Below are 13,250 nucleotides of genomic sequence, written 5' to 3' on the forward strand. Positions count from 1 at the left end.
TATTATCTTTGACAGATTAAACCAAAGACTTCAAAAAAACCAATTATAATAATTAATGATTATTAAATTATTATTTTTACACCAATTTAAAACTATCGCGGATCACTTATACGTGAAGTTTTGAGAGTGATGTTTATTAAAAATATTTTTGTATTTATGAATGATTTTTGGGGTTTTTCCAAGCGCTTATCGTAGTTAATTAATTCTATAGAAGAATCGCCAACGACTATATATATTTAGTTAATGCAAAGGTAACAAAAATGTGTAGAATATATTGAGGTAATGAATTAAACATATTAGCATCAAGTTAATTGGTCAACGCTCCTTGCGCGTACAATGGACATAACAATTTAGCGAGCAATAATTTCAAAGAATATTGAATTAGCTACCTTTTTGTGTAGACTTTAAGGATATTTTTTGAATATCAAATTACAGTAATGTGTGTCAAATTGTGAGGTCAGTGTATAACGTACAATCGTCCTAGTCTAAGAGCTATTCAGTGTTAAATCGAGTACAAGCTTCGTCTAACATACACTGTTGCTAACTTAGTTGCCGAAATTAACGTGATAAGAAACTGGTCATACACGAGATGAACGTTGCGAAACTAATCTGATGATAACATTTTTTTATATATAACAAGGTGGCAAACGAGCAAGCGGCCACATGAATTCGCAGAAATGACGAAGCGACCGCTGCCCATAGACATTCGCAATTGCAGATGCGTTGCCTACCCTCAATCGACGAAGGAGGAGACGCACAAAAAGAGCGTTAAATATAAAAGATTTATAAAAATTCCGCTTACACTTCGACGTTAATATTCCGTTCGAAGTTTGGAAATAATGGCGGTGGAATAAGGTGGATAAGGTGGATAAATAAGTTGTCGTTATAATTAAATTCACAATAGAATAATCGAGGAAACGGTATATTCTTAACAACTTAACATAGTTGGATTAAAAGAGATTTAAAATAAACTGTGACATATTTTCGAACGTATCCGTCGACTTGTCTCGCGATGTGCGTCGCGGCGCGTCGCCTTTTGGCGGTTTGTCTGCCCTTGACTCGGGTTTACGAATACAATGAAAACGATTGCGCAGTTTTTATGTTTCCGCCCGCGGTCGTGAGGGGGTTACAAGTGTCTTCGAGGGTTTACAGCACATTGGAAGTGCCCTTGATGACTCTATATTGATACAAAGATCGCAATATAGATTGGGCGGAGATTGAGGTCGAAGCTGCGTTATTAAATTAAAATTTATGTCTCGAAAATGATATGGTTCGGAATTAGGAGCTTGTATATCTGAAGTATTTGTTTATTTGTAGGATAGGAATCCAAAAGTTTATGAATTGTGTCCACAAAAAAAGTGAAATTTAATTATGCCAATAAGGTCACGCACAAGATAGTGCTACGAACTGGCTAAAGTATTCTTCTGAATAAAAAGATCCAATGAACAGATGCTTACTTTATTGTGTGATAAATCTAAAATTTGGTTATTCAATTTTACAATAAGGAACATGATGTAGGATTATTTTTGTACATTAGACCATCTCTAGAAATATAAAAATGTATTCCAACAACATTGTAGAATATGATGATTTTTATCGAATGAAATATGCGTTAGTGAAACTTCCTGACTCTGAATCATTGTACAATACGAATACAAAAGGTGTATTTTTAAAAAAGTGATAAAGAAAAGTTTGTTTTATATTTCGTCAGCTAATTTATTAACCACCTGTTTAACATCGACGCTGAGACTTCAGACGCTGTGAAATTATTTGTTAATAGTGTTTTATTCTGACTACCTTCAATGCCGTTCGTCTGACCTCGCTGTTAATGGGTAGACGATCTCCAATGCTACAGAATCTAATCTAAATTCTGACGGTCGTGGATTTAGTGTTAGTCTACCCTCATTGAAAGTTCCGGGTTCGTTTCCACCATTAAAGATTATGGTTATTACTCGTTTTAACTTAAACGTCTCTTTTAAAATTTACAAGCTATAATAATCATCAATTTACTTAAATAAATACAGTATTAATTTGAACCTTAATGGTACTTTGAATAAGATTTATTTTAATTTAAATTATATACACACCGGCACAATTAGCGGAACACAAAAAAAAGCAGGATTTTAAAATCTTTTACTTGAGGAACTGGCCAGTTATGATATTTTTTTAATTTATTGTCAAATTTGAAAATAGAAAATTAGATGACATACACTTTTTTCATTCATTTGTTTTATTTTCCCGAACAATACGTTTTGTCAACTTGTTCGAGTAATAACTACGTAATTGTAATTTTTTTGAAAAATTGCACTTTATGGTTTTTTATAAATTTGTTATTCTATAGGCAATTTTGTTTATTAAAAGCTCTTTATTATGCCTGACTTAAAAATCATTGAAATCATTAGGGCTGATGAAATGAGAAGAAATGCCCATGCGTACAGATCGATTGCCTCAAAGCTTCGTCGACCAGTATCAACGATTCATCGCAGCATCCAGCGATACAGATCGTCTAATTCTCTTGTGAGGAGGAGGGGTCAAGGTAGAAAAAGATGTACATCGAGGCGAGATGACAGTTTTTTACAACTTGGAGTTCGTAGGAATACGCGATTAACGGCTGTACAAGCTCGAAATGAACTGGAAGACGTTCGAGGAGTACGAGTAAGTGAGCGTACAGTACGCAGGAGTTTTGAAGAAGTTGGTTTAGGGTCGTATATACCTGCCAAAGGCCCAAAACTTGAGAGACGTCACCGCGTAAACCGATTAAGCTATGCGCGAGAACATCGTCATTGGATTTGAACGAATGGCAGCAGGTTCTCTTTACTGATGAGTGCAGAGTTTTTTTTAAACAGATCGATGGGAGACAGCGAATATGGAGACGCAAAGGAGAACGCCATATACAGTCTAATTTTGAACACACAGTGGCTTATGGTGGCGGCTCGATTATGGTTTGGGGAGGGATATGTTTGGGAGCTTGCACGGAGTTAGTGATAGTCACAGGAGGGACCATGACAGCAGATCGATACATCAGAGACATATTAGAAGAACATGTTGTACCATTTGCCCCATTTATTGGTGACGACTTTATTCTAATGCAAGATAATGCTCGTGCTCATAGTGCACAATCGGTACAGGCATTTCTGAGCCACGTAGGTAAACCGGTGATGCAGTGGCCAGCAAATTCCCCCGATATGAATCCGATAGAGCATGTCTGGGACTTGCTAAAAAGAAGGGTTAAATCCAGAATGCCACCCCCCAACAATCTGAATGAACTTGGAAACGCATTATTTGAGGAGTGGGAGCGGTTGCCTCAAGAAATCATCGATAACATAATCTGTAGCATGCCCAGACGAATGGAAACCGTAATCAGAGTAAGAGGGGGAAACACTCGTTATTAATTTTGCTTTAATTTTATTGTTAAATCACTTAATGCTTACTTTTTTATTTTTTGTAATGGTTCATAATCATCTAAAAAAATCACTTATTTCAAATTTCTTTTTTTTTTCAATAAAAAAAGACGAAGACTTTCCAAAGTCGTTGTTAAAAGATGTTAATCAATTTGTTATTTTTATGTCTAATTACATTTTCGTCAAATATATGCGTTATTATCTCATAGTCTCACTTTTCTTTCTGTTCCGCTAATTGTGCCGGTATGTATATCTATATAAGAATAATTGAATTGACGTTTTAATTTAATAAAATTAACAATTTTTTTCCAATTGCAAAAGCTCTTGGGTAAATACTAAATAAATCTACTCAACCTATTTGTCCTTATTTAATTAGGAAGTGGATATGATCTGATAGCTTAAACTAGAAACCCTTTAATACTGCGGTATGCGGGTACAACTAAACGTTTAAGTGGCTTAACTACAATCATTTATTTCCCTTATATTTTATTGACAACATGGTTTATTACTAAATAATTTGAATTATTCAGCCAGTATGAAATGTATTTCGATTTTTTTTTAATTAACAGAAAAGCTCTGACATTCACTTGTTTCTCTTATCCCAACAATAAATAGGAATCAAACTTTGATACTTCCATTAAATTATTCGCCCAACCTCTGTTTTATTACTGAATACTTATCGGCCCTACCACATTATAATATTAGGTCCTTACATATGAAATTGGCGTTCTGTATGGGAGGAACAAAAAGTCGAATATTTTTTAATATAATATATTTAATTAATCAAAGTATGAACCATTATTTTCTATGCACTTTTGCCATCTCATAGGTAGTTCATTGATCCCTTTACTAAAAAAACCAGTCGGACGGGAATCAATAAAATCTTTGAAGGCGATTTGGACTGCCCCATCGGAGTTGAATTTTTTCCCTTGCAAGAAGTTATCCAAATTTCGAAAAAAATGGTAATCTGTTGGAGCAAGGTCCGGGGAGTACGGAGGATGTCTTAGACTTTCCAATTGAAGCTCTTCTAATTTAGTAGCCGTCTGTTGCGCAGTGTGTGGTCTAGCGTTGTCGTGAAGCAGCAGTGGCGTGGAGCGATTGACCAGCCTAGGTTGTTTAGCCGCTAGCTTTTCCATCATGGTTTGCAATTGCTGACAATAGACATCAGCCGTAATAGTCTGGCCAGATTTGAGAAAACTGTAATGAACAATACCGGCACTAGTCCACCAAACGCTTACAAGTAACTTTTTTGGGGTTAATTTTCGCTTGGGGCAGGATTTGGCTGGCTGGCCAGGATCCAACCATTGCGCTGAGCGCTTCCGATTATCGTAAAGAACCCATTTTTCATCACAGGTAATGATTCGGTTTAAAATACCTTCATTATTGTGCCGGTTTAGTAATGTAACGCAACAGTCGACGCGCGTTTGCCGGTTTGCTTCAGTCAATTCATGAGGTACCCACCTTTCAAGCTTTTTAATCTTCCCAATTTGCTTCAAGTGAATTAAAACAGTTTTATCACTAACATCGCAGCCTGCAGCTAACTCGGACGTGGTTTGCGATGGATCCGCGTCCACAATAGCCTTCAACTCTTCATTATCAACTTGAGTCTCAGGCCGTCCACGGGGCTTGTTCTGCAGATCGAAATTTCCAGAACGAAAACGTTGGAACCAAAAACGAACTGTGTTTTCTTTTGCAACACGACCGCCATACACATCATTCACCCTTCGAGTCGTTTCCGCAGCACTAGTGCCACGGCGGAACTCGTACTCGTAAATAATGCGATATTTTAAGTTTTCCATTTTGTAAAATGAGTGACGCAAACAGAAAAAAACAGAAGAAAAAAACAAATGAATGACGGTCATCGAACCACAAATACATGAGTCTATAGCTGTACAAATTTGAATTTGGAATTCCTTACCAAAGAGGAGAAATTTGTGATTAAAGTGGCCAGTACGAAAAACGCCAATTTCATATGTAAGGACCTAATATTATCACAAGTGATTAATCAGAAATTTAAAAGTATCATATACCCACATAGTAAAATAGACCTAAGCTAATCGTTTTAGGGTTCAAAATAGATGTGTCAAGATATCGCACCTCTGCCCAGCAACGGGCCCAATTCGACCCATAAATTCCGAGTGGAATTTGTCAACGACCATCATTATTTAGAACTGTTGCTATGAGAACGGTTTCTTTTAAATTTTATTTATTTTCCCGCCAACAAGTCACGCATGCAAATTGTAACCCTTTGCTCTTTGTATTTATGACTTAAAATCGATTAAAATTATTTGATATTTAATCAGGTGGTCAATGAAAATTATAATGTTTAACGTTAGGTATTTTTTTCTATTAAACGAGGTCAACATTTGGTTAGAAACCTTAATACAACATTTTTCTAAAACATTTCATTGTAATTAATTGTTTAAACGAATACCTAAATATACTAACTCTTTTGTTTTTATATTATTTTACTAGCTGTCGTCCGCGACTCCGTCCGCGCGCAGTTAAAAAATGGGGGGGGGGGGGGTTATGAAAAATAGATGTTGGCCGATTCAGACCTACTGAATATGCTCACAAAATTTCATGAGAATCGGTCAAGCCGTTTCGGAGGAGTACGGGAACGAAAACTGTGACACGAGAATTTTATGTATTAAATTATGTATCAGACAAACAGATAAGTTTAGAAATTAACTTCTAAAATAGCTACATAGTTTAGGCTGGTCTTTCAACACTGACTTCTATACATAGATAGGCAATAAAACGTGGTATTTTGTGCCTAATTGATCATCGCCATTTCAGGCGCTTACCGTTTCGGTTTTTAGCGGTGGTGAGGATTCAAACTAATAATAGAGATACAATTAAGTGTGAGGAACTTCAACAGACTCGATTAAGTTGAAACCATGAAAGATCTATAATTTTCAAACAATAGCTTATCCATTTTTAGAGATCAGAACAAAGTTGTATGCTAACATATAAGGTATTCAATAATTAAACTGTTACAAAGCAAACGGCCGTCGTACACAGGCCGAGTGAACTTTTACTTGTTCTACGAAAGCTCAGAGTTGGAATGCAAGCACACTGGCGTATCCATTTCGTAGCACAAAACGTTTTATTGTTCTTTTGTTTGTGTGCGCGCATATTTATAAGTTTAATGCGTTCTTTGGCGACAATTAAACGTCACAAACGCACGTTTCCCACGCGCCCACAGCACATGCGTGTCGCGTATACGATAAATCGCAAGTAGCGTCAGCAAAAAATATTACAACCAGAAAATATTAATTATACTAAAATTTCATTATGAAAACTATTTAAAAGACTAAATGTTATAACGTCATAGTTATGTTTAGATAGATTAAATATCATAGCAATAGATTGTCTTCAACGAATACGCAAAAATCGTAAATCGTTAAAAATACATCCACACACATTTGGAGATTATAATATGTTTGAAAGCAAGAATGTGCTGCTGATTGTTATAAAATCTTTGGATCCGCAATACGTTTCGTGATTAGAAGTGTGCCTGAACGGTCGTTAAATATATTTTTGCGGGTCATTTGGTAAATTTATTACATCGTTATTCGGTAATCGATCACCATGACAGTTATGTTGATTATTATTACCACAATTATTTAACCTAAGAATTAAATTATAGTCATCATCAGTTCACTATACATCCCCACTGAGGGGCTCGGAGCCCACTCCAAATTAGGAGTGACTAGGACATAGTCAACCGTGCTGGCCCAGTGTGGGTTGATTGACTTCACACAATCTTTGAATTTAAAATCGAAAAACAAATTGTTACATGTCGGAATTCGAACCTAGAACCTGCAGATTACAAGTGCTTAACCCCTGAGCAACCGACTTGATAGTGTTTTTAATTAATTACTCTCTGCCATCGACATTTATTGATTTTTAGTAGAACAGATAAGATTCGTTCTATAAATACTTTTGCTGACGCTACCTCGTTGCAATACGTCATGTTGATGATAATCATTCATTCATTACGGCTTCCCGGCGCATCGCTGCGTTCATTCGTGTACTGATTCACTATAATTTACTAATCGCTCTATTATCATTCCGCACATCGTACGTTTGTGTAATTGATTATGGAACTACGCGTATTATATCAAAGAGTATATGTTCCTAATCATATATTTCTGTTTAATTTTGGAATTATAAAATACTAGCTTTATGCCTGCGATTTTGTGCGCGGAATTAAAAGAAATAAGGATGAATAGTAGTACAGTACTAGGACGGAAAACTAAGATTTTTAGATATGACTTTTTCGGGAGCTGAGCTTATAATAATTACGTGAAACCGACTATTATACAATAGAAGAGAACAATATCTACTCATTCGTATTTTTTTTAATTAACTTTTATAAGTAACCAGTAATCATCATAGAGTTTAAAGTGAAGCGTCAAACTCTATAGTAATATTTGAGCCTTTGTTCTATACTAGTGAGCAATTTCAATGTGGTATGTCGTACCGTTACAGAGTTATCACGTAAATATAGAAATTTTACATATGCCACGGGAAGCGTATATATTTCTATCATAGGTAGTCTATGTTCTAAGTTCCTTCAATACTAATTTCTATTTCTCTCTAGATATTAATTGGACTTATCCTTAAAAAGTTTTTATTAGACGTAACATTTACAGACATATTCTACTTTAATTTAAGTGAAATGTATGTTATACATAAAGTTATTTATTACATATTAAAATGACGTATAAGTTAATTAGATTTTATTACAAGCATTATTTTATTACAAAAATTGTACATCAAGAACAATAATTTCATGACCGTGCCCATCGGCGCCGTGGCTTAGTTGGTTAAAGCGCCTGTCTAGTAAACAGGAGATCGCGAGTTCGAATCTCGCCGGGGCCTACCAAGTTTGGAATCTTTTTTCAGCAAAATTCTCAGGTCCAAGGAATTCGAAATGTTTTTCATAAATATTATTTTACGCAACATTCCACCTTCCCTAAAATTTTTGACTTTAATTTTATAAAAACCACACTATTATAAGATATAATTTTATGGCTTTTTTCCGAGGCAAGACAACAAATTTATTTTCGACTAGGCTTTTTTTATTCTAATATATAAATTTATAATTATTATTTATAATTTCTACCAATTGGGAATTTTTCTATCTTAAATTCCATCTGGCGTAATTTCTTGTAAAATATAAAGAAGAAGTTGTATTAATTTCGTTCCAGATATATTCAAATAAGTTCCATAAATTATTTAAGAAAAGTAATTATAAGTTGTTGATACAAGACCTCAATTTGATTCCGTTGTCGTCTGCTGAGATCGACTCTTGAATAATTCTTACATTTGTAATGTATGCCGACTTATAAATAAAAATGACTTACTTTGTTTGTTTCTTTTATTCATAATAAAAAGCTCTAACAAACAAAAAGAAAACTATTTAATCGTACTGGACAAACAAAAACAGCAATGGATTCTGACTAAATTAATTTATTGACTATATTTCGCACTCAGAGATCTTTAATAAATACTTAAACACATTGTTAATGTACATTTCTTCTTCTATGTAGGTACTACGATATATTTGACTTTCTTATTAAAATTTATAATTTTTAGCCGACTTTAAAAAGAAGGAGGTTATCAATTTGACTGTTTTTTTTTAATGTGTTACCGCGTTGCTCCGCCCCTAGGGTTCCGATTTTGATAAAAAATATTTTAATCGAAAGGAACTGCATGCAGATGGTTCCCATTTTTTTATTTTTTTTTTAAATAACTAGAAGCCTAGTAGATTTTGGTATAAAAGATTTTTCAAGATCAAGGATCACCTCGCACGTGAGCACCTTATTAACTAGTCTAACTTCTACCTTAATTTTACCTCAACATTTCCATACATCTAGTGTAGTTCTACCACGTAATTTTATTCTATTGTGTACGATAGTATACTATTGTTTTCAATTCAGTATTCCTTGAGCAAGTAACACTTGCAAAATTCTCGTTGAAGTATGCTACAGGTCCTACGAAACGTTACCCTCGAGCAAACCGGCCCTGAATATTAAAGTACACATACAATGTATTTCGATCGATTCCCATTCAAAAGTTTCTTGTAGATCGTGACACGGGCTTATTGTCGGCCACCCTTTCTACCTTAAGGCGAACTTTGAGCGCTAATGTATGTGTATTGAAGACAATGGCTAACCTTGCATAATTAAATATTATATTCAAGAAAGGCCTTTATGTAGTCATGAATTGAAGTTCGCGATTATAAATGCAATACTGGTAGCAAAGAGGATACGAATGTGGAATATATCTAAGTAAAAATGGATTGTGAAAAGTGACGTGGTTCAGAAATAAAAATCAAGTTTGGTTATTCGTTCGATATTTAAAAATTAGACAGATTTTGATGAAGCTGTAGTAAGTTGTTGTTCAGATGACGTGACGCCAGAAACAATTTATAATTCAAAAAATAATTTAAGAGATAACCAAATAAAAATGTTTAATAGATTTAATGAAACATGATGCTTTACGAGGCATGCCTTTTAAGTTTTGTCGTTTGAAGAAAAAAACACAACTAGAATCTTATAATACTTTTTATTGTTTTTAAAGGTATTCACCACGTAGCTTAATACACTTTTCCATTCGCTCAAACCAGTTATTATAACATTTATTCCACTCTAAAGTGGGGGTGTTGAAAATGGCTCACTTGAAAGCGTCGACTGCTTCTTCACCGGGCTGGAACCTTTGACCACGAAGACTTTTCTTAATTTTAGGAAATGTAAAGAAATCGTTAGGGCTTAGGTCAGGACTGTATGGAGGATGGTCAAGAATTTCTACTTTTTCCTGCTTCAAATACTCAATCGTTTGACGAGCGCTGTGTGAGCTTGCGTTGTCGTGGTGCAGGATAATGCGTCGCTTTGAGTTAGATTTTCGCATTTCGGCGATGACTTGTGGTAAACAAACTATGGTATACCACTCTGCATTCACCGTTCTACGATCTTCAAGTGCAATAGTCGTAAACATGGCCTTTTTTCCAAAGAAGGTGGCCCACCATCTTCTTTAAAGTGCTTCGCGAACGAACAACTTTAGTCGGCTTTGGCTTATCTTGAAAGACCCAGATTGTAGATTGTTGTTTGGAATCAGGATCGTAGGCATAGATCCAAGATTCGTCACTACTGATGATGTCGTAGACGTGGTTTGACTCTCCTCGGTCCAACCTTTGCAGAGTTTTCTTACACCATCTGACGCGGGCCGCCTTGTGATCGTCTGAAAGCAGATGCGGTATCCAACGGCAAACTAGCTTTCTCACACCAAGCGCTTGATGCAAGATCTTCTGAATGGTTGTCCCTGAGATGCCTAATAGAACCTCTATCTCTCGATACGTCACATGACGATATTCGAGAATTAGTTGTCTCACAGCAATGATGTTAACTTCGGTGAAGGCGGATTTTGGACGTCCTTCGCGAGATTTTTCACTAAGACTAGTATGTCCACGCTGGAATTCTAAATACCAGCGTTCGACAGTCCGCAGACATGGGGCTTCATCACTGAACACAGATTTTACCTCTTCAAAACACTGAAGCCGTGTCAGGCGTCTTTTAAAGTTGTAGAAAATTATTGCACGAACAGTTTCCTTAGAAAGATTCATTTTCGTACGTTACCTGGCAGATTCAAATCGACGCTGTGACTAAACAATAGCATTAATCTTAATACTTTCAACTGTTTTAAGATTCAAAATGTAAACACACTCGAATATAAAACAGTTCAAAATTCAAAATTGCCGGGAAATATTGAAACGACAGAACTTAAAAGGCATGCCTTGTATAACAATTGTTAAAACGAGTAGGGTCTTGTTTCTGAAACACTTTCTTACCAATGTTCTATAATTTCTCTTTATAAATCTAATGTTAATTTGTCGCAAATTACTCCACACTAACAAACATTTACCGCGCCCTTTAGTCCCGATATTGTAAAGCAAGGTAAATCTTCACGTATGTATGATATTTAATGTCAACTTGTCATACAATTACTTGGTACTTTAGAAAGTAAGTCAATGTAATTTAAGTCATATTGCCCCTGCAGGGCATCCTTACGCCGCGTTCACAACGACAGCTACCATAAAAAAAAACAAGTTGTTTATTATAAAATGTTGGTATCAAAATTACGAATGTACCAACACTCTAGTAAGATTAATTCTTATTGAATTTTTATATATTACTAGCTGTCGCCCGCGACTCCGTCCGCGCGCAGTTAAAAAAAATCAGACCTACTGAATATGCTCACAAAATTTCATGAGAATCGGTCGAGCTATTTCGGAGGAGTACGGTGACGAAAACTGTGACACGAGAATTTTATATATTAGATGTGCTTGCTTAAAACATTAGTGATATCTATATCTAATCTATATAATATATCTAAATCGTTGTTAATTTTTTATCGTTTTTAATGTGAGATTAAGCACTTTATCTTGCTAAAGTAATCAATATTCTTTGTCTGGACTTTACGTCTATTAATAAATTAGTGTGAATTATTGCTGCCAACATATAACAAACTTAGAACCGAATACTGGTCACAAATAAATGAAAGGCCCTTAGATCTTCGGCGAAGAAAAAAAAAGACGTCCAGTGATTTGTTCCGAAGACAATATTAATCCCGCAGTTTGAATATGGAATACGCAAGCCGAATAGTTCGGACCAAACCCGATGTGTGAGCGCTAGTATGAACGCATGCTAACTATAACAAAGCGGGTCTTAATGAGGCTGGTAAGTGAGTGGGCGTGAGGCGGGTATTCAATATCCAGCCACCCCGCGGCCGCCATTCCTTGTGGCTACCGTATACTTTACATTATTAGTTAGAGATTGAAGCAGTTTATCAAGTCAACTACTCTGCATCTATGCGAATTGTGACTTTACAATTAAGTAATAAATATTTTTTTATATTGTAGCTTAGTTTTTTTATATTATAAGGTGACAAACGAGCAAACGGCCACCTGGATTCGCCGCAATAGCGAGGCGACGGTCGCCCACAGACATCCGCAAATGCAGATGCGTTGCCTACCTTTAATTAACGAAGAAGGGAACGCACAGAAAGAGGATATTTCTCCTTCCTATGCGTTCCCACTTCCGCCAAATCCATTTCCCCTTCCCATCGTTTCCTATAAAGAAAAGGATGGGAAGGGAAAGAGGACAAAATTAGGCCTCCGGTACCACACTCAGTTGTTCTATGTTTTAAGATATTTACCACATACTCGAGTTTCTTGTCAGGTAGAATTGATAATTGTAAAAAAAAGGGCAATTCTATTTAAAAAGAAATTGGTAAGTTCTGACTTATAAACTTTTCTCTGTACTTTTTTTTATAAATTGACATTCGTAAGACATTATAACTAAACAGAATATTACCTTTTTTATAATAATACTAGCTTTCGCCCGGAACTCCGTCAGTGTGGTATTAAAAATACTTAATAAGTAGTATATGTGATTTTCCAGACTATGTTCTACATCTGTGCAAAATTTCATCAAGTTCTATTGAGCCATTCCGGAGATACCTTCAAACAAACATCCATCCATCCATCTAAACTTTCGCATTTATAATATTAGTAAGATTAGTAAGATATGTTATACTATTACTAGAATAGAAGTGTGGAAATCTTTGATGTATGAGATATGTACAATCTGTTTTAAGACATTATAATAATTACTTCTCGGATAAGATAAGGTTAAGTAGCCGATTATAAATGTGGCTGTTAAATAATTATTTCCGGTTAATCGTTGATAGTAATTTTTATACCCGTTCTTTTAATTATAGCCCTAAGAATTTGTTCTATCTGATATCTAACTGATAGAACAAATTCTTTAACACAAAAAA

At 35.3% G+C, this 13,250-nt stretch overlaps 1 protein-coding gene and 1 non-coding gene across 2 annotated transcripts in view; both read left to right on the plus strand.

The window, feature by feature from the left end:
• LOC106718906 (tRNA dimethylallyltransferase) overlaps positions 1-13,250 on the plus strand; it is a gene marked incomplete at its 3' end in the record, with an annotated part of 156,870 nt that overhangs the window by 83,326 nt on the left and 60,294 nt on the right. The window lies entirely within an intron of this gene.
• Trnat-agu lies at positions 8,218-8,291 on the plus strand. The gene has a single exon. It is a non-coding gene; the product is annotated as a tRNA-Thr (tRNA).

The sequence above is a fragment of the Papilio machaon genome, chromosome 12, assembly GCF_912999745.1.
Source record: "Papilio machaon chromosome 12, ilPapMach1.1, whole genome shotgun sequence".
NCBI lineage: Eukaryota > Metazoa > Arthropoda > Insecta > Lepidoptera > Papilionidae > Papilio > Papilio machaon.